At 36.4% G+C, this 23,661-nt stretch overlaps 1 long non-coding RNA gene across 2 annotated transcripts in view; it reads left to right on the forward strand.

Annotated features, from left to right (window-relative positions):
• The first annotated feature begins 352 nt into the window (after nt 1-352).
• The window catches only part of LOC135743171 (uncharacterized), a 56,738-nt gene continuing 33,429 nt past the window's right edge, over nt 353-23,661 (forward strand). The window contains exon 1 of one of the 2 annotated variants that reach the window (XR_010530489.2): nt 353-1,025. This is a non-coding gene — a long non-coding RNA (uncharacterized lncRNA). The remainder of the gene's footprint in view (nt 1,026-23,661) is intronic. The other variant, XR_010530490.2, reaches the window with a different exon arrangement.

A 23,661-nucleotide genomic window follows, 5' to 3' on the forward strand; every position in this document is an offset into this window, starting at 1 on the left:
GACCCCTGATATGTGGCAGGTGCAAAGAGGTGAAATATTAAATGTGACTAAAACAATCAGAAATTTAGATTTTTAATATACTTTGTTGTTGTTGTTGTTCTTGTTAGTTCGCTGTGCAACTTTTTGATTTTAAAAATATGTCAGTAAATGCTGAAAATAACTAAACTAAGAATAATAATCACTATGAGGATTGATTATTGTTAGAATCATGTTAGCTAATGCGTAAACTGTTAACAAATTCAACATTATCTTAAGGTGTTACCGAAGTTATCAAAGAAAAGTTACTCTTTCGTAAATACGCGTTAAACACTTTAAGACCTCGGGCGATTTTTGTCTTCCCCTCCCGGTTCACCCAGTGTCACTTTCTCCAGACACGTCTCTTTAGCGGTTACGCCTGCTTAAACATGCACACACAGGGCTCTCTTACACACACTTGCCGTGTCTGACCCTAGGGTCACGCTGAAGTGACTTTGAGCCCCATGTGTAACAGGGCCTCTTTGAAATCGGGCCTCACATTCCTGCCCGCTCTAACGGGGGATGTCCTGCTCGCTTCCAGCCAGAAGGAAGTTTCTGCCGTCGGGGATTATGCGCAGCTTCCTCACCCAGAAGCTCTCGTCTCCTCCCACTCTTAAAAAAGCAGCGCATCCACAAAGCAGAAAGCGCCGTGAACCAAATACCTGCCTGTCCGACCGCCAGCCTCACCTCTTTTCCGCCCCGCTCGTCTGCGCTCGTGCACTCTCAGGGAGGAGGCGGCCGCTCTCCGTCCGCTTTTGTGTGGTTGTGCAGAAGTGCCGCGGATGGGAGGAGGAGGAGGGGAACAGCTGCTCCCCGCACAGAAGCCGGTTTCCCAGCCTGACTGGCAGCGAGAGGCAGCCAGTGCCGGCCCGTTTCCCCCGGGGGCCCCGGCTTGGTTCTCCAGCCTCCACAGCTCCGGGAGGGACTTTTTACAGCTGCATTGAAACACGAAATGGACCGGAGCAAGTAGGATTCTTTCTCTTCCCAAAGGCCGGGAGCGTGTGTTCTCAGTGAGTACTATTCTTTCTCTTAAAGTTACGTGGACACAAAGGAGCGTGCTTGATTTCAAGCCGAAATCAGCGCTTTTTTTTTCATTTGCCGAGCTATAAATGTAGAGAGAACCATCAGAAAGTGCTTTTTCCTGTGAGAAACAACTCGGGCAGTTTATCAGTCACGTTGATGTGCAGGTTTTTCGTGAAAAGGGAGCTTTGTGCTTTTGAATTGCAGCTGGGCTAAAGGGTCATGGCCAGAGGCATTGCTGCTTTGTGTGTCTGTGTGTGTGTGTATAATCTGATAAAGGACATTTTATGAAACTCTAAAAAGCTTTGTTATTACTTTTGTGTTTTAACAGGAGTTTTGATCCATCTGAAAGTTATGGGACATGGCTCATGCTTTGAACTTGGCAATAAAACTTTGCTTAAACTGTTTGAAGGACTGTGTGCTCGCACAGTTACACACCTCATATCTGCCAGGGATTGAATCTGTGCTGCATTCACAAAGTATTTAGATGAGATCACTGAATGATTAGACTGTTTTACAGAAAGTATTAATCTTTTATTAGAATATGTCAGCATCTGTGCATTAAGGCCCATGCTTATCTTATTAAAAAGTCATCAACAGAGGCTAAATTAATGGCTTATATTGAGCTCATATGAGCAATCAAGTTTTATTTTTCTCATTTCCTTTTCTCAAGAAACTTCACACTTCAGCTGTTTCTGCATGTTTAAGATAAAATCTGCCTTTCATGTTAAATTATAACACTACTGTGTTTTATTCTTGCAATCTAAACCACGATGGTTGTCGTTATTTGCATTATTTAGTTTTTTTTCCAGACAACCTGTTTGTCCCTTCACCTGTTATTTTCCAGAGCTCGGTTATTGTCAAATTTCTAAAGCTCCAGTGCACTTCTCTGCTTCCCTCACAGATGACCCTGTGTCACAGGAATGAGATGTTTGGACAGGAATTATCACACGGCTTTCTCCTCTAGAGTGCTGTTTCGGAGGTGTGGAGAAAGAGAGAACGCACAAAAGAAAAAAAAAATAAGAGAAAGATAAAAGAACAGCTTTGGTTGTGGTGCCAACATTGTTTTTTTGTGATATGGGACAATGCAGTTTAGCTGTCAACAGGACAGAGAGCGATCGAGAGAGAAAAAGAGAGAGAGAGGCCACCATCAAATCTAGTTCTCTATTTTCGGTATGTAGGTCAGCGTCCTCTGAAGTAGTAGTACTGCACACCTTCTTAATGAGGACTTCTGAAGACTTTGTGGCTGATGGGTTATTTTTGGCTGTTCTATATTAATGTTTCTTCAGGGTACATCAAATTAATACCAGGCCTTGTGTTTTAAAACACAAAGATGTCTTCTCTCCTCCAGTTCAGTCCAAAATGTTTGTTCTGAATGTGCTATTTTTTCTGGGGTACTGAGAATTAAGCATTTCTTTATTAAGTCATTTATCACCATTTGTGTGCTACTGCTATCTATATTTTTGTATAGTACCAAGCAAATTTTAGATACTGTATATAATTTATTAATATTACAAATATTTAGCCAAACTAATTTTAATGTCTTTTGTGGTCTTCTGCATGTTGGGAAACCATAATTTTTGCATTTCTGGTTCTGCTGTGAACTTGAAATGACATGTCTGTGCTTTTCTCGGATGTGGTCAGCTACGTTTATCAGCACTGCATTTATGTCAGTGGAAGTGCGGTTTGATGCTGTTGAAACGCTGCCCATTCGTTCAGTTTTGATTAAAGTCATTCTGTGCTGAATTTTTTGTAGTAGCGTAGCTTGGAGAGAAGATCAGTTCAGCCCTAAACAAGCAACGTTTTTTTTTAACAAACCCGATTTTCGAGGAAAGGAAAAGGGCATTGTTATTTAGTGTGTGTGTGTCGGCTGCGGTTGTAACTGGCTGAAAGGTGGATGCGTACTTACTCTCAGGTGAAAGCTGAGGGCCGAATGTGTTTAACTGCCTCGCTGGCTGTAAATTTGTCACATTGTCATTTGCTGGCTGGAAAGCGAAAACCACAGCTTGCCACAGATCTTTATGAGCTGTGAGTTTCCAGGTGCTGTGTGGTCTTAGGGTGGTGGTGATCAGGAACTGGGCCTGAATAATGTTTTTTTTTAGGTATTGGGTTTCGGGGTTTGAATGGCAGGTTTAAAGATAATTTCTGGATGGGTCTGTGTGGATCATGGAGCGAGCTATAAAACTTTCTGGATGGGAGAAATCTTATGTCATGAGGTTTTTTATTAAACTGTTCAGTATTCAATATCTTTAATTCAGTAAAAAATTATTTAAGCATGCACTTATATAAGCATAGTTATAAAACCACAGTTTTATTTATATCTTTTAAAAGATTTAATAATATATATATATATATATATATATATATATATATATATATATATATATATATATATATATATATATATATATATATATATATATATATATATATATTAGGGATGCTAAACAATTAATCGCGATTAATCGTTAGCAGAATAAAAGGTTTTTTTTACATTACATAATTGTGTAATCTGTGTATAATAAATATGTATATATATAAATATGAACACATTCCTGTATAATTTTAAGAAAAAAAATGTATATATTAAGTATTTATATTTATATATAATATAAATATTACATAAATATACAAATGCATATACACATGTAAACATTTCTAAAACATATACATGCATGTGGGTACATTTATTAATACAAAGTTATTATACACAGTTCACACACATATATGATGTAAGCAGAAACTTTTATATATATATATATATATATATATATATATATATATATATATATATATATATATATATATATATATATATATATATATATATATATATATATATATATATATATATTAAATCGTAAAAAATGTTGCACACTGTACATTCTTCATCTATCATCAAAGTATTTATTAGTAATAATGTGAATATTTGGTGAGCATGTTGATTTACGGTATGTGCCCCTAAATTTTCTGGTTGCCCCCCTAAAATTTTCAGTTGGGGGCCACTGTGCTCCTAGTGAAAAAAGTTAGTCTGGAGCCCTGATATATTTATAATTTATTTTGAATATATTCAAAAAAAGAACATCAAACTAGAAAATAAATTCAAGTATACAAATCACACAAAAACTAAAATCGTAATGAGTAACAAATTATTTTAATTTAACTATATTCAATGGTTATTTTATGGTTATCGTTTTATTCAGCATATCCTGATTGAAAAATTACTATTATTAAACATAAATTTATGTTACATTGTGTTTGAAACATAAATCTTTCCCACTTTCCTTCAGGCTTCAATTCATCTGTTCTGTTGGATTTTGACACACCACAAATTATATGTCTGCATACAGTTTTTACTGTTAAGGTCCCTGTTTTAGTTTGATTTATTAAAGGAACACACACACACACACACACACACACACACACACACACACACACACACACACACACACACACACACACACACACACACACACACACACACACACACACACACACACACACATTCTGGTTTCCATGTTTTGTGGGGACATTCCATAGACGTAATGCATTTTATACCATACAAACTGTATATTCTATTCCCCTTACCTACCCCATTCCCTAACCCCAACCATCACAAAAACCTTTCTTGTACCTTAGATTTTCAATAAACATCATCTTGTTTGATTTATAAGCTTGTTTCCTCATGGGGACATCAAAATGTCCCCACAAGGTCACAAAAACACTGGTATTCCTATCTTTGTGGGGACAATTGGTCCCCACAACGTGATAATTACCAGGTACACACACACACACACACACACACACACACACACACACACACACACACACACACACACACACACACACACACACATGTTTTGTTACTATCAAGAAATTATCAAGAAATTATAAAGAAAGCTTTTTCTCTTTTTCTGTTCGCTCTTACACACACACACACACACACACACACACACACACACACACACACACACACACACACACACACACACACACAATTGGTGTCCTGGAGGGCTATAAAAGAGGTGATGTCATGTCTGAAGTGAGACTGTGTGTGTTTGCGCTGATCCGTCACTCATTCAGAACCGTCTGAATGGCTCGGGTCGCTTTGAAAGAGAACCAGAAAACCCCTGAAATCCCCAGAAATTCATTGCTGAAAGTGCGTTTTTGTTAGAATTGAATTTAACTCGAGCCTCTATAAAAGCGTGAACCTGGTAGCTCGTGCATGTAAGGGTTTATATCTTTTCCTGGATGCTTTATAAAAATAAAATTGAATTCAAGAAATGAAAGTATGTAGAACGAATATGAAAGAATGTCATAATAATCCTTAAAAGCTAATAAGATTTAAATGGTTTTGCTTTTCAGCTCAGTTTAATCTCTTGCACTAAACTAATATCAACATATTGGATGGTAAAATATTTAATCATAAAGAGGAAAAATGGATTTTAAAGATATGAATCTCTGTTGCAGGTTTGATGTTTTTTGTCCGTAAGTTAACAGTGAGGTCATATTTGATTATATAAATCTTTAGGGGGAAAAGTAATATGTCCTTTTCAAGAGCTTTTCTTATTTGCTTTAAATTTCCTGTAGCCGGTTTCGGCAAATCCCTGAAGAAAAGGGTTGAGAAGAATATTTGTGATAGTAATCTACTACTAAGAGCTCTTTTTGTGTTTTGATACAGCTGGGAACTATTAAACACCCCCCCCCCCCCCAAAATGTTATTATCTTGTTTTATAACAAGTATAAATGATTTTGTATTAAACGTTTTGCTATTCTAAAAAAAATGATTTAGATTGTATTAGTCCGCTAATTCACATGACATCACTTCCTCCTCATCGGCAGGTGTTTGGTTACGAGGCTCTGGGGTGAAACGCATGTTGTTAAAATCCTTGTTTTGTTCTGCTTTACTTGTTAAAGTCCAGCCGTCTTTTGTTCTGGCCTCTCTGATGTCCTGTAGGACCAGAGTTAGGGTCCTGTAGGACCTTTTTTCATTGAAAGCACTCTTCACCAGTGGCTTTTGACTGCTGTCTGAGGAGAGGGGAGTATTTTGGACACAAAAGACAAACACAAACATTCATTGTGAGACAAAAGGTCAGACTGAGTCGCACAGTGAGAGGTTAAACTCTTTTATTGTTTACATGCAATTAAAAGCTTACTGGTTTCTCATGCTGTGTCATAGACTTAAAGACTTCACGAAACCAGAAACATGTTGGTCATATTTTTTCCCAAAAATTAAAGAATAAAACGATAATGCATAAGTACGATGATGCAAATAAAAACAAGAATGATGGGATTTAATTTTAAATCAGGATAGTATGCGTTCTTTAGATCAATGCTGAATAAATAAAATAATCTGTGTATTACTGTAATGAAGTAATGTATTATAGAAATAAGAATCATCATAGGAATTAAAAAATAAAAATTATGTCACCATTGCAAATATATTTTTTGTGTGTAGGGGTGAAATGTGACCTTGGCACATTATTTGAGATTCATGAAAAGACTGCACTAAAGTGTAAAAGCAATAAATGTCCTGCAGTTTGTTTTTAAACTTATGTTTATGGAAATTTAAGTGATTGCCCCCCCCCATTGTCACCATCCTAAATACGCCCAGTGATTTGAGCTTGTTAATGGTGTAACATCTGTAAACGGTGACGTAACGTCCGTTAACGGTGATGTAACATCCGTCCATATAATGTCAGGTGTGTTGTATTTGAATCAAAAAGTGGATACCGGGGAATGCATTTGTAAATCTCTCTGTGTGTTTGTATGTGTGTGTGTCGGACCAAAGTGCCCTTGAGAGGCGGCTTTAAAGGCACTAAAGGGAGATGTGGGAAGTGGAAACTCAATAGCGGCCACGGCTTCTGTTGCTATTGTGCTCATGAAGTCTCCGGCATCTGTAGACAGCAGCCTGTGAAGTAATGAGTCGTCTGGGTTCATATTGACCGGTCTGATGCGGTGGCCATGGGGACGATTACATTTGCTATTGAGAGTGAAAGGATTACACATCTAAAATAATTGAAATGCAGGGAATGAATTGATGGAAGTTGAAAATGAGGCAACCCGGCCTCCCTCCATCTTACCTTCTGCTTTTATTAACTGATGTGATGTATGGAGAGCAGACAGAGATTTTATTTTAGCTTATTTTAGGTTTACTTATGTACCAATAAAATATTTCTTTAGTTAACTGTCAGTTAGTTTTTTGGTTAACATATGGCTTATCTGCACATTTTACTTTTAAAAAGGTTTTTATATAAACCCATATGACTTGGGGTTTATTTTTTTTGCATTGAGCACAAAAGTAGATGAATAACAACATTAGAGAAATATTGTATTTTGTATTTTGCTTGTGAAATCCTCTTGTGTGTTTCGAAGGAAACAGGGGGAATAAATTATGACTTAAGTTTTTTTATTTTTTGGTGCATTATTCCTTTAATCAATCTCAGGCTTGCATTTGAAAACAAAATCAGTTATTTTTTTTTTAGAAAGGCTCCAGGTTTACACTAGGGTGACGCTAAGACTTTCTGAGAATAGGAACCCGATCCGGGCCGGGCCTTTGGGGAGCAGGGTTAGGTCTCTGTTTACGGGCCGTGTGATTGGTTTCACTTACAACCGTGCGGAGGAGCAAACATATGCGTGTGCTCGTAGGACAGAAACCTCTGGAGGGGTCCACAGGCCAGAGGGCGAGCGGGACACAGTCCTGAGGTCCTAAACCGTAGCCGTCTGCTAGCAGTCGAGCGTGGTGAACTCTATGCCCTGGTGTCAGTGGGGGTAGGGGGTGGGATGCTTCGGTCGAAGTCCCTAGACCACACTGTAATAAGATCAGTCCTTAATGGTGGTTGGGGTATATTTGAGATGTAGTCCGTATTGGTTATATCTAGAGTGTCAGTTGCATAAGTCGTGGCTTCTGGACAGCCGAAGTTTGAGTGTATTTTTAGAATAAATAACCTGTGATGTCATGTTGTTATTTTGTGTTTGTATGCTGTGTGTTGGACCCGTTACATCTCAAGGTCAACAGAAACTCTGCTTGTTTATTAAGTTGAGTCCATAAATCCTATTACAGTCCTCTTGACCAGGGGTTTTGAAACTCTGGGTCGGTACCCACTTGTGGGTCGCACCGTTGGCCAACGTGAGTCACGCAAAGTCACTTGGCTCTAGCTTAGTCCAACTAATAACAAGCAAAGACAATGATTTTGATACAATATAAAGTATTTTTGATATTGCAATTAAACTTTCGAGCTTAAATTTTGTTTAACGTGCTGTGTTTTTGAGGTGATTTTATTGCTTGTTAATGAGTTTCGTCTATTTTCTACATTCAGCATTTCAGTTCAAATGAAATAATTCAGGGTTTAGTTTATTTGTGATCCTGAAAGATATATATTTTTTAAGTATTTGTTTGATCATTTAAAGATGTATAAATGCATTAATATGCTCATTCATGTATTTATAAATATTGCAGCTTATATAAGTTGATATTTATGTGACACACAATTTACCTCTTAGTGAATGCTAGCAAAATGTTTTTTATTTTTTTTATTTTTGAAAACAGACCCCTGTATTAAAGGTGCCGTAGAATGTAAAACGTGCATAGATGAATAATAAGAGTTCTGTAAATGTTTATGAGATATCGTGAGCCTCAAACACGATTGTTTCCTCCTTCTTATGTAAATCTCATGCATGCAAAGATCGCTGGAAAATAGGCCAATCTTAACATAACACAGACTGTGGCGTTATAGTTGTGATGTACGCCCCAACATTAAATTACACATTAAAGTGATTCCAATGTTGTTACAATGCTAAAAACAATGATGTGACGACTGAGTTAGCGCTAGGGGTGTAAATCGGACAGTTCATTACGATTTGATACAATAAGGCTGGGCAAAAAATAGATTTTTAGATTAATCGTTTTTTTTTTATGTGGTCGATTCAAAAATCGATTCAAAAAGCAGAATCGATTTTTTTCTTTCATATTTATTACGCAAACATTGAACGTAAGATTAATGTTATCTAATTACTAGTCTTTTTCACTAGATGTCACCCTCTTTTTTGCCTTGCGCGATGTTACCAAGGAGCGAGAGTCGAGTCTGTCATTCATTCATTCAGTGCTTAAATTGGCGGTATCAGGTGCTTCATCAAAGTTGATGCCACCTTCACATAAAAAGTCAGAGGTATGGAAGCATTTTAGATTTCGCAAGCAAGACCACGACGAGTGTCGTGGCTTTTAATTTGTTTTTATTAATTACCCACTTGTAAACTGCTGTTCCCTGTTCTTTTTTTATTAATATAGTGTTTGTATTAAATCTATATTCATTGAGTTAAATCGAGAATCAAGTATAAAATCCGACCTGAGAACCGGAATTGAAAATTGAATCGAGAATCGAAATTGAATCGTTTCGATAGCTTGTGAATCGAAATCGAATCGATCTGGAACATCTGAATCGATACCCAGCCCTATAATACAATATTGAGTTTCTCCGCCAGCAGTGCAATATTTGCCGTAAATGCTTCTTCAGTGCAATTATGATTTCATTTGATTCGATTAATTTATTGATATTTTTATATTTTACATGCCTAGTTAACTAGTTACATTTTTAATAACTTACAAATGCAACCAAAATATTACATGAACGTTTAATTAAATTCTTTAAAAATGGCACAATCTCTGTCCCAATTGGAACATTTACAACTAACTAAAACAAATATACACTTTTAAATAAAGAAAAAGGAATAATGAAGGGGAACAGTCAAAGTCCTTCAGTATTTTGTGCCAAAATGTGCAATAGTGACAATCACTAAGGTTAGGGTGGCCATTTGTGCCAGTTCCACCGGACACATCCCGAACATGTTAACATGAAGTCGCGTTGGTCGACCGCATACGTCATCAAGGTTTAATATTTCGGGTTTTATTTCAGAAAAGCAACCGCTACATTTCAAGGTACGAATGAAACTACAATGATTGTATGTCTTAAAAGAAATAAATCTTAATTTTCTAATGTATTTTAATTGAAATGTTAGAACCTCGATGACTTCTTCGGTCTAGCAACGTGACTTCCGGAGAACGAACCCGAAAACATGTTCAGGACGTGTCCGGCGGAACTGGCACGAATGGCCACCCTAACTAAGGTAGTTGTAGAAAAACGTAAATTAATATAAAAATAAAGCTGTTAAACTTAAACATTTGATCTGTCACACAACTTCAGATCTAACAGTCAAACAAGTTCTGCAGTGGCCTCTTTTGAGATATTTTTCTTTAAAAAAAAAAAAATTAACTGATCAAAATGTTCAGGAGAGCGGACACTGCATTTTACATGGACAATATCACCTGCAGTGCTAAACACACGCTCGTCTTCTGTCTCTTTTCACTACAAGCGCTTTGTTGCTGCATTGCATTAATTTGCTGACACTAGCAGACGAAAATAAACAAAAATGTGCGCTTTGGCGGAAATGGACGTTACGTCAAGGAATGAGGACATAGAGACTGTCAAAATTAAAGTACCTCATATTTTATGTGTGGCATCGATGCATTGTATCGTTAGAAATATAACCGATGTATCGTTACACCCCTAGTTAGCGCTATATGCTAATGTTTAAGCTGAAGTTCTACTATAGACCGTTTCAGCAGTAACAACATAAACAAGCGGCTGTCGCGGTCCGCACGTAACTTCCGGTAAGCTCCGCTAAGAATAAATAACAACAAAGTTCTTTAAACGTAGTTTATTTATATAAAAAGCAAAAAAACAACACACAGATTACCTAGGAAACCAAAACATTTGTTATTTTCGAGGAGGCATTTGTTCAAGTTAAAAAAACGAAACTGGAAGTAAAGTTCGGATCCAGACGTGTATCACGTGCGTGCGATGAAACCGTCTATTGACATTACCACTCAGAAACGTCCATTAATCCCCAAACAATTGATTTTTCTTCAAAATGTGTATCTTTTTTTTGATACAGGCTCAAACATGATACAGGTTTGATACAATTTTGCACACACACAGAGCTACTGATCTGAGCTCAACGTTATTATTCATGACCCTTTCAAATAAGGTAATAATAGAACATTTCGCAAACAAATAGGCAAAAATCCTAGGGTTGTAAAAGGGCATGTAAAACCGTTTCTGGATCATTTTTGCATCTAATAAACTATTTCGATATTTTAGAGAACAATGTAACACATTATATAAAGGCATTCTTTGGCACCTTTAATGCAACTTTAGTAAATCAAGAGTTCAGCACAGTCAAATATGAAGCATTTAGTCCCTATGGATAAAGGCATCTGCTAAATGTGTAAATGTAATAAAATAATTGAATATGAACAGCTCATTTACAGAAGCTGCTTTATTTTGATTTATAAGCATGTTTAATAAATATATTAATAGGTTTTTAGGTTTCTGTGTGTTTCAGTAGATTATCAATGCATTGGCTTTAAAGTATTCAAGCACCTTTCTGTGTGTCCAAATCTCTGTATTATCTCTTCTCCCATGCTTTCAGGGTTTATGGGTGTCAACATGGTATCACAGGAAAAGAGGTGATCACCAGATCATCTCTGGCTGAGGAACCACAGCCTGTGTGTTTGTGTTCGGACATGCGTTTGTAAGTGAAGCATGCGTGTGCATGTGTGTTTGGGTTGACAGGGTGCTCTGCTTGACATTTGGTTTGACCCTTGAATGTGTGTGTGTGTGTGTGTGTGTGTGTGTGTGTGTGTGTGTGTGTGTATCAGACTTGCATATGGCGGAGATGCTGGTTAAGAAAGAGGATGCACTGGGTCTGTATGAAGAGACAGGGGGCAGAGAGTCATTTTTTGTTTCGTTCATAGCCCCTCTTTTGACTTCCATGCTGACAGGATCTTGCAGTCTCAGGCACTGATGTTATGAAGCATTCAGATGGTAATTTGCTCTAGGGAGGGGGGGCAGATTCTCACACAAACTTGATTTGTCCGTGAATAGCAGCTAGTGTTTGCTCTGACCTCTCCACTGCCCAGAGACACCAACCATACACACACACACACACACACTCACTCACTCACTCACACTCTCTCTCTCTCTCTCTCTCTCTCTCTCTCTCTCTCTCTCTCTCTCTCTCTCTCTCTGGCTATGTTTACATTAATGCGTTTATCCTTTAAAACGCGTTACTTTTGCTACGTTTACGCCTTTCATCTACACTACATCACCGTTTTCGACCCTCATAAACGGATTCGTTCGCAAACGCTGAAGACCCTGTTTTAGTTTGAGAACTCAGACGTTGCTCTGAGTGTAAATGAACATAGACGGAGTCTTATGTAAACGAACAGCTGATGTTAACGTGACAGCGCATCATTTTCAAAGTAAAAATTATTTTATTCATGTAAATGTTGGTTTGTTACGGAGGTTTTGCCAAAAATAGTAAACATCTATAAACGCTATATCGGATAGTTTTAACATGTATCCTTATAGATAATGTCTGTTTTATATGAATGTTTGAGTATTGTTGGGTTTAATGTGTTTATGTTTTGTTTAAACGTAGTTAGCTTATGAAAGATAGACTGTAATTTTAAATGCCATATAGGCGTTGCAAAGGCCAATATGAAGGGAGAATTGTAATGGGTCAGACATTATTTTCCAGTTTAATGTAAGTTTTGTTTGCTACTTTAAAATGAATTTCGTTTCAGATAATTTGTCTCTTAATTTTAATCAATGTTTTGTTGATAAGTTTTGTGAATATAAATTAATAAAAACAATAAACTCAACGTCATTAATATATAATGCTCGTTTAGACGCTTGGCTTTTAGCTATTTGTGTGTTGCTAGCGGAGGACGTGCACGGACCTCGCACACTTTTAAAAATTAATTCAATAAGCATTTCTGGTAAAGGCTAAAGCAATACTTCACCTCTTACTATGTTTGATTGAAGTTTGAATTTGCTGATTTATTTTTGCTTCAAGTTCGCTACTGTTCAGTACTGTTCACTTGAATGCTTTCTTTTTAAATCATAAAGACCTTTCTGTTTAGTTATAAAATAAAAATTAACCTATCAATCATATTAATATGTTGTAGGGGGGAGCTAGAACAGTATAAGTGTTTATGTTTTGTTTAAATTTAGTTAGCTTACGAAAGATAGACTGTAATTTTAAATGCCATATAGGCGTTGTAAAGGCTAATATGAAGGGAGAATTGTAATGGGTCAGACATTATTTTCCAGTTTAATGTAAGTTTTGTTTGCTACTTTAAAATGAATTTCGTTTCAGATAATTTGTCTCTTAATTTGAATCGATGTTTTGTTGATAAGTTTTGTGAATATAAATTAATAAAAACAATAAACTCATCGTCATTAATATATAATGCTCTTTTAGGCGTTGCGCTTTTAGCTATTTGTGTGTTGCTAGCGGAGGACGTGTACGGACCTCGCACACTTTTAAAAATTAATGCAATAAGCATTTCTGGTAGGCTAAATTAATACTTCACCTCTTACTATGTTTGATTGAAGTTTGCATTTGCTAAAATTTATTTTTTGCTTCAAGTTCGCTACTGTTTAGTACTGTTCACTTGAATGCTTTCTTTTTAAATCATAAAGACCTTTCTGTTTAGTTATAAAATATAAATTAACCTATTAATCATATTAATATGTTGTAGGGGGTAGATAGAACAGTATAAGACTTTCCCAAACACATTTTTATAGGTTAAAAAATAGTGTCTGTTGTAGTGGCCGGCAAAGGAGCTATGAATTTTTGTCAATATCGCACACCCCTAGGCTGCGTAAACGTGCAGGTAAGCTATGATTAGAGTAATAAGTTATTTTACACTTTTATGCGCATGCCCAGTTACATGATTGGTCATGTTTCATGCGTTTATGGTGGTGTATAGTGTGGATGAAGATTCTTTTTAAAATGCCAGTATAAACGAGGATCGTTTTCATTTTAAAATGCCGTTTTAAAACGCAAATGCTCTAATGTAAACATGGCCTCTGTCTCTCTCTGTCTGTCTCTTTATGGCCTCGTACATACTACGAACTTTCAGGAGTGAAAACCGCATTTATATGCGGGAGTGAATCCCCTAAATGTTCGTTACGTGTCTGTACGGAACAAGACTCACTCCCGAAAATCTGATGATTGACACAGAGATAACCATAGCAACGTTCTGCCTTCTCACATTTATCATTCACAGCTTTGACCAAAATAATTTTACAGCGTTATGTTTTGCAATAAACCTCCGTCTTGGCGTTGTGCATTGTACACATTTTTATAGGCTGTTCCACAGCGGGCTGTCTTGCAGTGTTGCCAGGTCCTCGTCTTTTTTGTATGTACGAGCCGTTTTGGCGCATAACCGTTAAGGCTTTTGGCTTATGAAGCGATCAAGATTTTGGTGTTAATAAAGTGTGAATATTTTGTCCCAATATTTTGATTTTTGAGGTAAAGCATTTGAATTTATTTTGGGTTATCTTTGGATTTTTCTTGTTGGCTGTTTTTATGCAAGATCTGGCAACACTACTCAGCAAACGCTTGTGGCTTATTTTCTGCTCAGCACATACAGAAGACTTTTTCCCCTTCTAGGCATTAATTTTTTCATAAGAGAGACCTGTCATGTCCATGATGCATTTTTAAACACTTTATTAACTACTCGTTGTTCAGTTCGGTTATGTATACACTTTGCAGAGTTTCTTTAAATGCGGTTGTCACTACCTGCATTTTGTGGGAGTTAATTCGGTCGTAGGATGTGGTTGTCAGTCCCGTAAATTACTGAATTGTGTGTGTACAGAACAGGATTAAGCATTAAAAGGTGGACTGACAACCGAATTAATATGCAGTGTGTACGGACCTATGTCGCTCTCATACACACACACGCACACACACACACATATGCTGCGTCAGAAATCGCAAACTTCCATACTATATAGTAGGCAGAGTAGTGCTTTTCACTACATATGTATACACACACACTCTCTCTCTCTCTCTCTCTCTCTCTCTCTCTCTCTCTCTCTCTCTCTCTCTCTCTCTCTCTCTCTCTCTCTCTCTCTCTCTCACACACACACTCTCACACACAAACACAAACACATGGTTACTTTTTTTACAAACACACACAAACTTATTCTCTGTCTCTCACATATTATGTATACACACACATTTTCTCTCTCTCTCTCTCTCTCTCTCTCTCTCTCTCTCTCTCTCTCTCTCTCTCTCTCTCTCTCTCTCTCTCTCTCTCTCTCTCTCTCTCTCTCTCTCTCTCTCTCTCTCTCTCTCTCTCTCTCTCTCACTCACGCACGCACACACGCACACACTCTCTGTTTCTCTCACGCACATACTCTGTCTTGCTTTCTCTGTCTCTCTCTCACACGCACACACACATAGAAAATATTATCCTGCTCTTATGTAACGTTTCATTGTTTTTCTCTTTCTGTTAAACTGAGTTCGGCACCATTTTTCCTTTCTTCCTCCTCTCATCCTCTTCATCTGTGGGCTGAAGATTGGAGGATTCTTGTTTAAATTGATCTCGTATGTTGCTTTACATTAAGAAAATAATCAGAATATGCTTATGTATATGGGTTTGTTTTAAGGCTATTGGGTTCTGTATATTAGTAATTTATTGATTTTTGTATTAATATTGTAGTAAATTATACACATCCAGTACATGAGATTGATAAGAAATAAATTTCTTTAGCAGCTTGTGTTTGTGCCTCAGGCTTAGTAAAGTGTTCCTGAATATCTAATGTGACCTCAGGCTGTTTTTTTTCTGAATAATAACGTTTGTCCGGGTTGAAATTGTTCTCCGGTCGGTTATGGTCTGCCACGTCATATTATACACCGTGATTATGTGTTAATCAGAGCGCTCTAAACACACACATATACACTTTTTTTTATTATTTTACTTTTTACATGCTTTTGTCTGGGAAAAGCTTAATTTAGTGAATAAGTCTTTGAACTTTGCATCTATTTCTGAATTATTTTATATTTATAGGAAAACAACAACAGTGATAGGTTAGATAAAATTCAAGTAATGAGCAAGCAAATTTATTTATTTATTTATCTTTTATTGTTCATAAAAATTGCATTATTTTTTGCAATTGTAATGTTTAATAAGCATTTTATGATTAAATTGTTTGTTATGGCCATGCACAGACCTCTCACTGTGTCTCTGTGTAGTTGCCAAGGGCTGAACCAGACAATGAATCTCAGCAGATGACCCCAAATTACCAACAAATTTTTCTGGCTACAGTGACATTGTCTGACCTTTCTGCGGTTATATCCCGAGACACCCTATCTGAGAGAAATTAAACAGACAGGAGAAGTCACCGGAATCCCCCTTTTAAATATGACTATGACATCCTATGATTATTCCGACAGAGGATATCTGGTCTGTGTCTTTTGGATTTTAGAGGCGACGTGTCATCCTTTCTCTGTTTAAAAAAATTGAAGATCAGTGCAGTCTCATGCTCGAAGCAGTGTGTGTGTGTGTTTCAGCAGTTTAACCGTGTGTGTTTAGATGCTCCAGGAGCTAAAGCACCCTCCTGTCTTTAAAAGAGAGCATTTACGGGTCTGCGCATAATTATATGATCCTTGTGCTGTGATTATAGTGCTGGTCTTCTGTTCCCGTAAAGCTGATCTCAGATCAGGAATGATAGAGTTTAGCTTACTCGGAGCGTTTGTATTATGTTGGATGGTGTTGTGAGTTGATTTGCACAATTTTATTTTTTTATAATTAAGTTTTTAAAGTGTATTCATTACAAATTGCCTGAGGGTTGAAATTGTGCCCAGGCATTTGCAAAACTTGACAGCAGTAATAGTTAATAAGCTGTGTTATTTACCGTCAGTGTGTCAAGTTAACAATGCAGCTGTTACAATGCGTTAAAGAACAATGCGTCTGCCGCAGTAAAGTCTGAATGCAGGTGAACGTATGTTTGACCTGCAGGGGTGGGTGGGGCTTTTAATGCCAATGAGACCGCTATTGTAAAGGGAAAGAGACACCGGGGATGTTGCCCCGTCCAACCCAAACAGTCAGGGAACATTCAGAGGTCCTTATGGATGTGATGCTGTGGCTTTTAATCAGATAATTTTCTTTTCTTGTTTTCTGTTTGCATTTTTTCCTGTATATTATTTTAACATCTTAAATAATTGGAGAGTGGGTTTATTATTTCAGCTGGTAACTAATGGCACATGTTGAAAGCTGACAGAAAAGCGCAAGTCTCTCGCTGTTTTTACCAGGTGCCCTTTAAATGTCTCGCTTTGACTGTCTGTCCTTTTCTCTCCCGGTCCTCTGTGTCCTCTGTCTCACTGCACCATTTAATCTGTTAGGTACTGTAGAGGTTATATAGATAATTGTCAGCCCATATCAAATGTAAATCTAAATTCAGACTGGGAAAATATTTTGTCTGATTAAGAAATTCAGTTTTTGAATTTGTTATAAATTTGCATATGATTTCATTTCAGATTTAATTTCCATAAATCAAAGTGTAATTTAGAACAGACTTATATCATAAAAAAATTAGGTTTCATTTGATTGTGGATCATAGCAGTGATTTTGAATAGTCTGAGCATTAGTTGTGTGTGTGTGTGTGTGTGTGTGTGTGTGTGTGTGTGTGTGTGTGTGTGTGTTTGTGTGGTCTAATAGCTGTCTGGAAGAGATTAAACTCTGTGTTCACGCTGTCTCAGTGTGTTTTCTGCTTCTCGTCCCACCCAGGTGGATCTCTGCATGTTCCCGTCCTGATCACCCCATTTATTTACCCCATTTAGACTGTGTTAGACACTTCAGCTCCTCTGTAGTCTTTCATACTTTACTTTCATATTATGTCCATATTTAAATGAACAAAATATCTATCTAAATGGAAATGGATTAGTGAACAAAAAAATGGGACTCATTTGAAAAATATATGTTTTTTAAACAGAAATTAAACAGTTATTTTTTCCAAACTGTAAGGTCTCTAAGGATTTGCTTTTAAAATTCTCCAATGTTGCTTTATAATTCTGTTATTTATATTTCAACATAAATTGCAAAATATAATTTTTCCTTCCTGTAACTTAATTTCAAATAGAGCATGTGTGTATATTTAACATGCTGATAAACATTTATTTGATTTAATACTTAGAAAAAAGCCATTTCTAAATTTGTTTTACAATTAATTAATGCATCATAATATAGTTGTATAATTAAATATTGTTAATAATTACAATTAAATAACAATATTGACTATCATCATTGATATTGTTTAAATTAATAAGCATTACAATAAAATTATTTCTATTATAATATATAAAGAACAGTTTATAAATAAATACAATTTAATTGAAGACTTGCTTAACAAACTACACATTTTAATAATGATAAAATAAATTATAATAAAATAAAATATATGTTGCTAATTTATTTGACATTTTATAATATTAGCAAATCTGTATTATAGAATTGGCCTGCAAATAATCCTTATTAAATCTAAATTGCTTTGGCAAATTCCTTCCCCCTGAGCTGCAGTTTTTATATTTAAGAGCACATTTTTAATTTTAATCAAAGAATTGTGGTAAATCCCCCTGTTCTTTTTATTCAGAGAGTTTGTCTCTTCCGATATATCCTTTATTTCTGCTTTCATGCTGTTGATTTTCTGTGTCTTGACAACAATGACATTGTCTTCTCACTTGGCTGGTCTCTTTCCTTTCTTTGCCTTTGAATTTGCTCATTTTCAGCCGTGGTTTTGTTCGTTCTCCACGTCTTTGCGTCAGATGGACAGCGAGTCTCTGTTCTTATTTAAATGATGTAGAGAGACATTGATCTCTGCTTAAAAAACACATTTCATTCATAGAGTTTCCAGATATTTGAGATGAAATGCACCATAAAATTTTATCTATAAAAATTATTTATCTCCCTTGAAATTTAATGTGTGTGCAAATGTGTTTTTCTTTGAAGCTATTTTATTTTGCTTAATAAAATTAGGTTTTATTAGAAGTTGTACCTATAATATTTGCATTTACAACATGTCATTTTAAGAAAATTAACATCAAAATCTATAGCTTTTGGTCTTAAGAATCCTGACATCACAAAACTTATCGAAGGAAAAAAGAATTATAGGAAGTATTATACAGTGAACTATTGTATTTGTATTGCTGTATTTAATAATATTATATTTTTCGTGGTGTAAAAAAATCTGTATTTTGTTAAGTAATGGATTTGAATTTATATTTAAATTATAACTATAGTTTTTGTGTAGTTTATAGGTATCGTTTTTTTTTTATGTGTGTGTAACACAACCTGAACTCATTCAAAGCATAAAGCATGAAATATATTCTGATGTGTGGTACCACACATCATTTTAAGCCTGTCTGCTTGCAAAGTTCATAAATAAAGTCTCTTTATATAAAAAAACTCTAAGTTTTATTTATTATTATTGATCATTTTGTGAATCAGTCATTATTGCAAATATATCAGGTTCAGTGAAAATAAACATTTTCCTTAAAGCAAAAATGTGAAAGGATTTAAAAGGTAAATATGCCTGTGAAAATTGAGATGTTTCAAGCATCACTTAAATAATGTTATTTAATAATTTTAAATAGAATTTAAAAAAATTTAAAGCTTTGTTACTCATAAGAAAGGGGTTGAATTTTTTTTTCAAAATATTAAATAAACAATATTAGTACCTAAATATATGATCATATTTTTTAGATGTTCCTAAAATGCATTCCTGAAGTACACTGTAAAAATGTAAATGAATTTAGAAATGAGGAGCAGTGGAGTCTGACCAGATCAAAAAAATGCTGGCTAAGCTATCTGTTTCACACGCGCACCGACAGAAGGTTCGATATGCATTCGATCGATGAATGAAAAGGCACAATGGCAAAATCGGACGGGCTGCTTTTCAAATCCACGTCCCCAGTGTTTCCCGCAGTCTGCAGTTCCACGGCAGAGAGCAGGGGTTATATCAAGGCTGCTCTCTGGACCGTGCAAACGAGTCTAGACCAATGACCTGCTGAATAGCTCCCTTTGAAGAGCACGCAAGTTTGGTCAGGATGAAGAGAAATTGAGGCGGACCCTCTTTTGAGTGCGGAGCAGCCCGTGGCCGCTGGGAGGTAAGGGGCAGGGGAGAGCGACAGCATCTGCTTCCATGGTTACTGGCCGGGCATGGAGACCCCGCTATTGTGGAGAATCCGTTCTCATGCTCCCAACAAGGAAATGTCACGCATTTTAAGAGCGACCGGTCCGAGACGCTCTCTTCATCAACCAGACGCTTTTCTTTCCGACCGTAATCAAATGGGTAGCACGTGGTGGTGTGGAAGAAACAGAAAGTGTGTGTTCGCTGGGGGGTGTCGGAGAGGAAGATGTTGTGTCACATGTTCTGAAAATCAAAATCTTATTTTGGAGTAAGATATTTGAAGTGAAATGCGTGGCTGGGGGTGGTCGGAAGATGGTGGGGGTATTTTTTTGTCTTGTTGTGATGATGGATTACCCCCAGAAAGGGCCAAAGGTCAAGGTTTATATTGTGAAGTCACAGTCTTTTGTTTGTTATGCGGAGGTCATATTTATGTAATTTGGTTTTCGTTGCGTTTTGCTTGGGCTTGGAAGAATTCACGCTTGACTGTAAAGTTTTAGCTTTTAACTTTATCATAAATTATTTATTGTGTATAATGTTATTAATGAAGTCATTTATCAAGTTACTATATAAATGCATTGGGCACTGTTTGAAGAGGCAGGCAAATGTATGATGATGGTGGCTGTCGGGTGGATGCGGATGCTGTTGGCTTTGGTGTTTGTCTTTCTGTGGGGGTTGTGGTGGAACGCTGAATTTGGCCATGCAGCTGACGCCTGCCCTCCCGTTGAGAACACAGCGGGGCCAGATGGCAGCGGTCTACCGAGGGTTCAGGCACAGGATTTTGCCTGGGGATCGTGGGAAAGTTTTAGGCTGAGTTCACCTGCTCAAAGAACAGCTATGGGATTAAAACCAGCCAAGATTAAGACTGCAGTCCTGAACACAAATAGATCATCGGAGCCCTGGAATAAATTCACTTAGAACTGTGCTATTTGTTTTTTTAAATAAAAATAGGGAATGACTCTGAATATAATAAAAAAAAAATAGATTTAATACCCTTTTTTTAAACATGCACGTTCAGACCTATATTATGTGCGAGGTGCTGTATAATAATGACCTTTCTTCCCCCCATTTCTTAGCTTTCTCTTTCAACACCATTCTCGGGGTACAGAGAAAACCGGATGTATTATAGGACCTGTATGAAAAAAATCCAGATTTTTTTTCATTTTTGTGATTTTTAACTATTCAATTTTAAAATATGTAGTCATGTAAAGTAAAGGTAATCAAAAAATTAGAAGTAAAGTCATTGAATGATTTATTTGTCCTTAGTCTTGGATCTATTTTATTAAAATATAATATGAATGTGCAGGCTAAATAAAAACAAATTCCCTAAAACAAATAATGAGCATTAGAAAAGCAAAGATCAGTCATTTGTAAAAGTAAAAACACCTGTGATATTTTATGTAATTTCTGAAATTCGAGAAGAAATAAAAAGGCAGTGTTCAGTAAACTTGTAAACTCTCTCCAAAGAAATAAAATAAAAAATGCTAGATTATTTTTAACCCATAGCCCATAGTCAAAAAGTCAAAGAAAATCATGTTATCTTATTTCTGTCTATCATAATTTGAGAAGAAATAAGACCGCATTGTTCAGTAAACTTGTAAACTCTCTACAAAAAATAAAAATGCAAAAAGAGTCAAAAATGGGCCACAAACCCAATCGTTGGGTTAAATTAACCCCAAAAAGTCTCTATTTCACCAAGATATGGGTTAATTTATATCCCAGTAGGTGGGTTTTGTCCCCTTTTGACCCAACTTTGAGTTAAATATATTTGTTAGACTGAACTCTCTCCATAAAATAAAAATAAATGCAAAAAGAGTCAAAAAGGGACAAACCCATTGGTTGGGTTAAATTAAGCCAAAAAAGTCTATTTCACCCAGCTATGGGTTAATTTATATCCCAGTAGGTGGGTTTTGTCCCCTTTTGACCCAACTTTGAGTTAAATATATTTGTTAGGCTGAACTCTCTCCATAAAATAAAATAAAAAAATGCAAAAAGAGTCAAAATGGGACAAACCCATTCGTTGGGTTAAATTAAGCCAAAAAAGTCTATTTCACCAAGCTATGGGTTAATTTATATCCCAGTAGGTGGGTTTTGTCCCCTTTTGACCCAACTTTGAGTTAAATATATTTGTTAGGCTGAACTCTCTCCATAAAATAAAAAAAAAAATGCAAAAAGAGTCAAAAAGGGACAAACCCAATCGTTGGGTTAAATTAAGCCAAAAAGGTCTATTTCACCCAGCTATGGGTTAATTTATATCCCAGTAGGTGGGTTTTGTCCCCTTTTGACCCAACTTTGAGTTAAATATATTTGTTAGGCTGAACTCTCTCCATAAAATAAAATAAAAAAATGCAAAAAGAGTCAAAAAGGGACAAACTCAATCGTTGGGTTAAATTAAGCCAAAAAAGTCTATTTAACCCAGCTATGGGTTAATTTATATCCCAGGTGTGTTTTGTCCCCTTTTGACCCAACTTTGAGTTAAATATATTTGTTAGGCTAAACTCTCTCCATAAAATAAAAAGAAATGCAAAAAGGGACAAACCCAATCGTTGGGTTAAATTAACCCCAAAAAGTCTATATTCTACCCAGCTATGGGTTAATTTATTATAACCCAGTAGGTGGTTTTTGTCCCCTTTTGACCCAACTTTGAGTTAAATATATTTGTTAGGCTGAACAGGTTTGTTACTTCTTTAAAGTAATAAAGTTTGTTATTCAAGCTAAAGGCTGTTTGTGTATGCCAAGCAATGAGACAACTTTACAATAATATATGTGTTAGATAGCATGACATTTGTGTTATACAGTAAGCATTGTTAAATATTTAAATACATTGTCAATATTAAAACAATAAAATTAACACATTTGCATGAAACATGTTGTAGCAGATAGGAGAACTGCAATACTAAGACAAGGATGAGAGCTCGTCCTGCGTTGAGTTTTACCGATTTCTTCAGCGGCTCCTCATCGTGAGAGGTGGATCTTGGCATGGGCTCAGGAATTTAGGGCAAAAGGGATTGGAGGTGAAGACAGAGAGCACTCTGTTACCAGAGCCACGTGAGGACACTCATCTTTGTGTGCTTCATCCAAGTCCCTCATGAAGCAGCTGAACACGGGAGCCATGACGGGGCGTGTGCTTACTGACAGGACGGGGGTATCGTGGGTCAAACTCAAGACCTCCAGCAGCTGAGAGAGATTAAACACATCTGCACGATGCTGAGTAATGATGTACTTACGCTTTGAACTTCACGAATATTTTAGAAACCTCACTTGAGTTATGTCATACAACCATTGAATTTGTTTGACTGTACTTGGGGATTTAGCATTTTGGTTTTTACCGTCAAGCTATTAGATCGTTGAGGGGGTTGACGTAAATCATCCATCGTGGGGTGTGGAAAGTTATTGTTTGGAAGGGTAAACATCAGTTAACAGTGGTTCCTGTGGATCATCTGGTAAAGGTTTGTGCTTGAGATACAAAGATGTGGGTTCAATTCCCAGACATATACCAATAAAAATGTAAATCTGTAGGGTAAAAATATCTGCTAAATGCTTTCCTCCTGTAGGAACCCTTTCTGAATTCGGCACTACTAAATAGTTT

Source organism: Paramisgurnus dabryanus, chromosome 10, assembly GCF_030506205.2.
Source record: "Paramisgurnus dabryanus chromosome 10, PD_genome_1.1, whole genome shotgun sequence".
NCBI lineage: Eukaryota > Metazoa > Chordata > Actinopteri > Cypriniformes > Cobitidae > Paramisgurnus > Paramisgurnus dabryanus.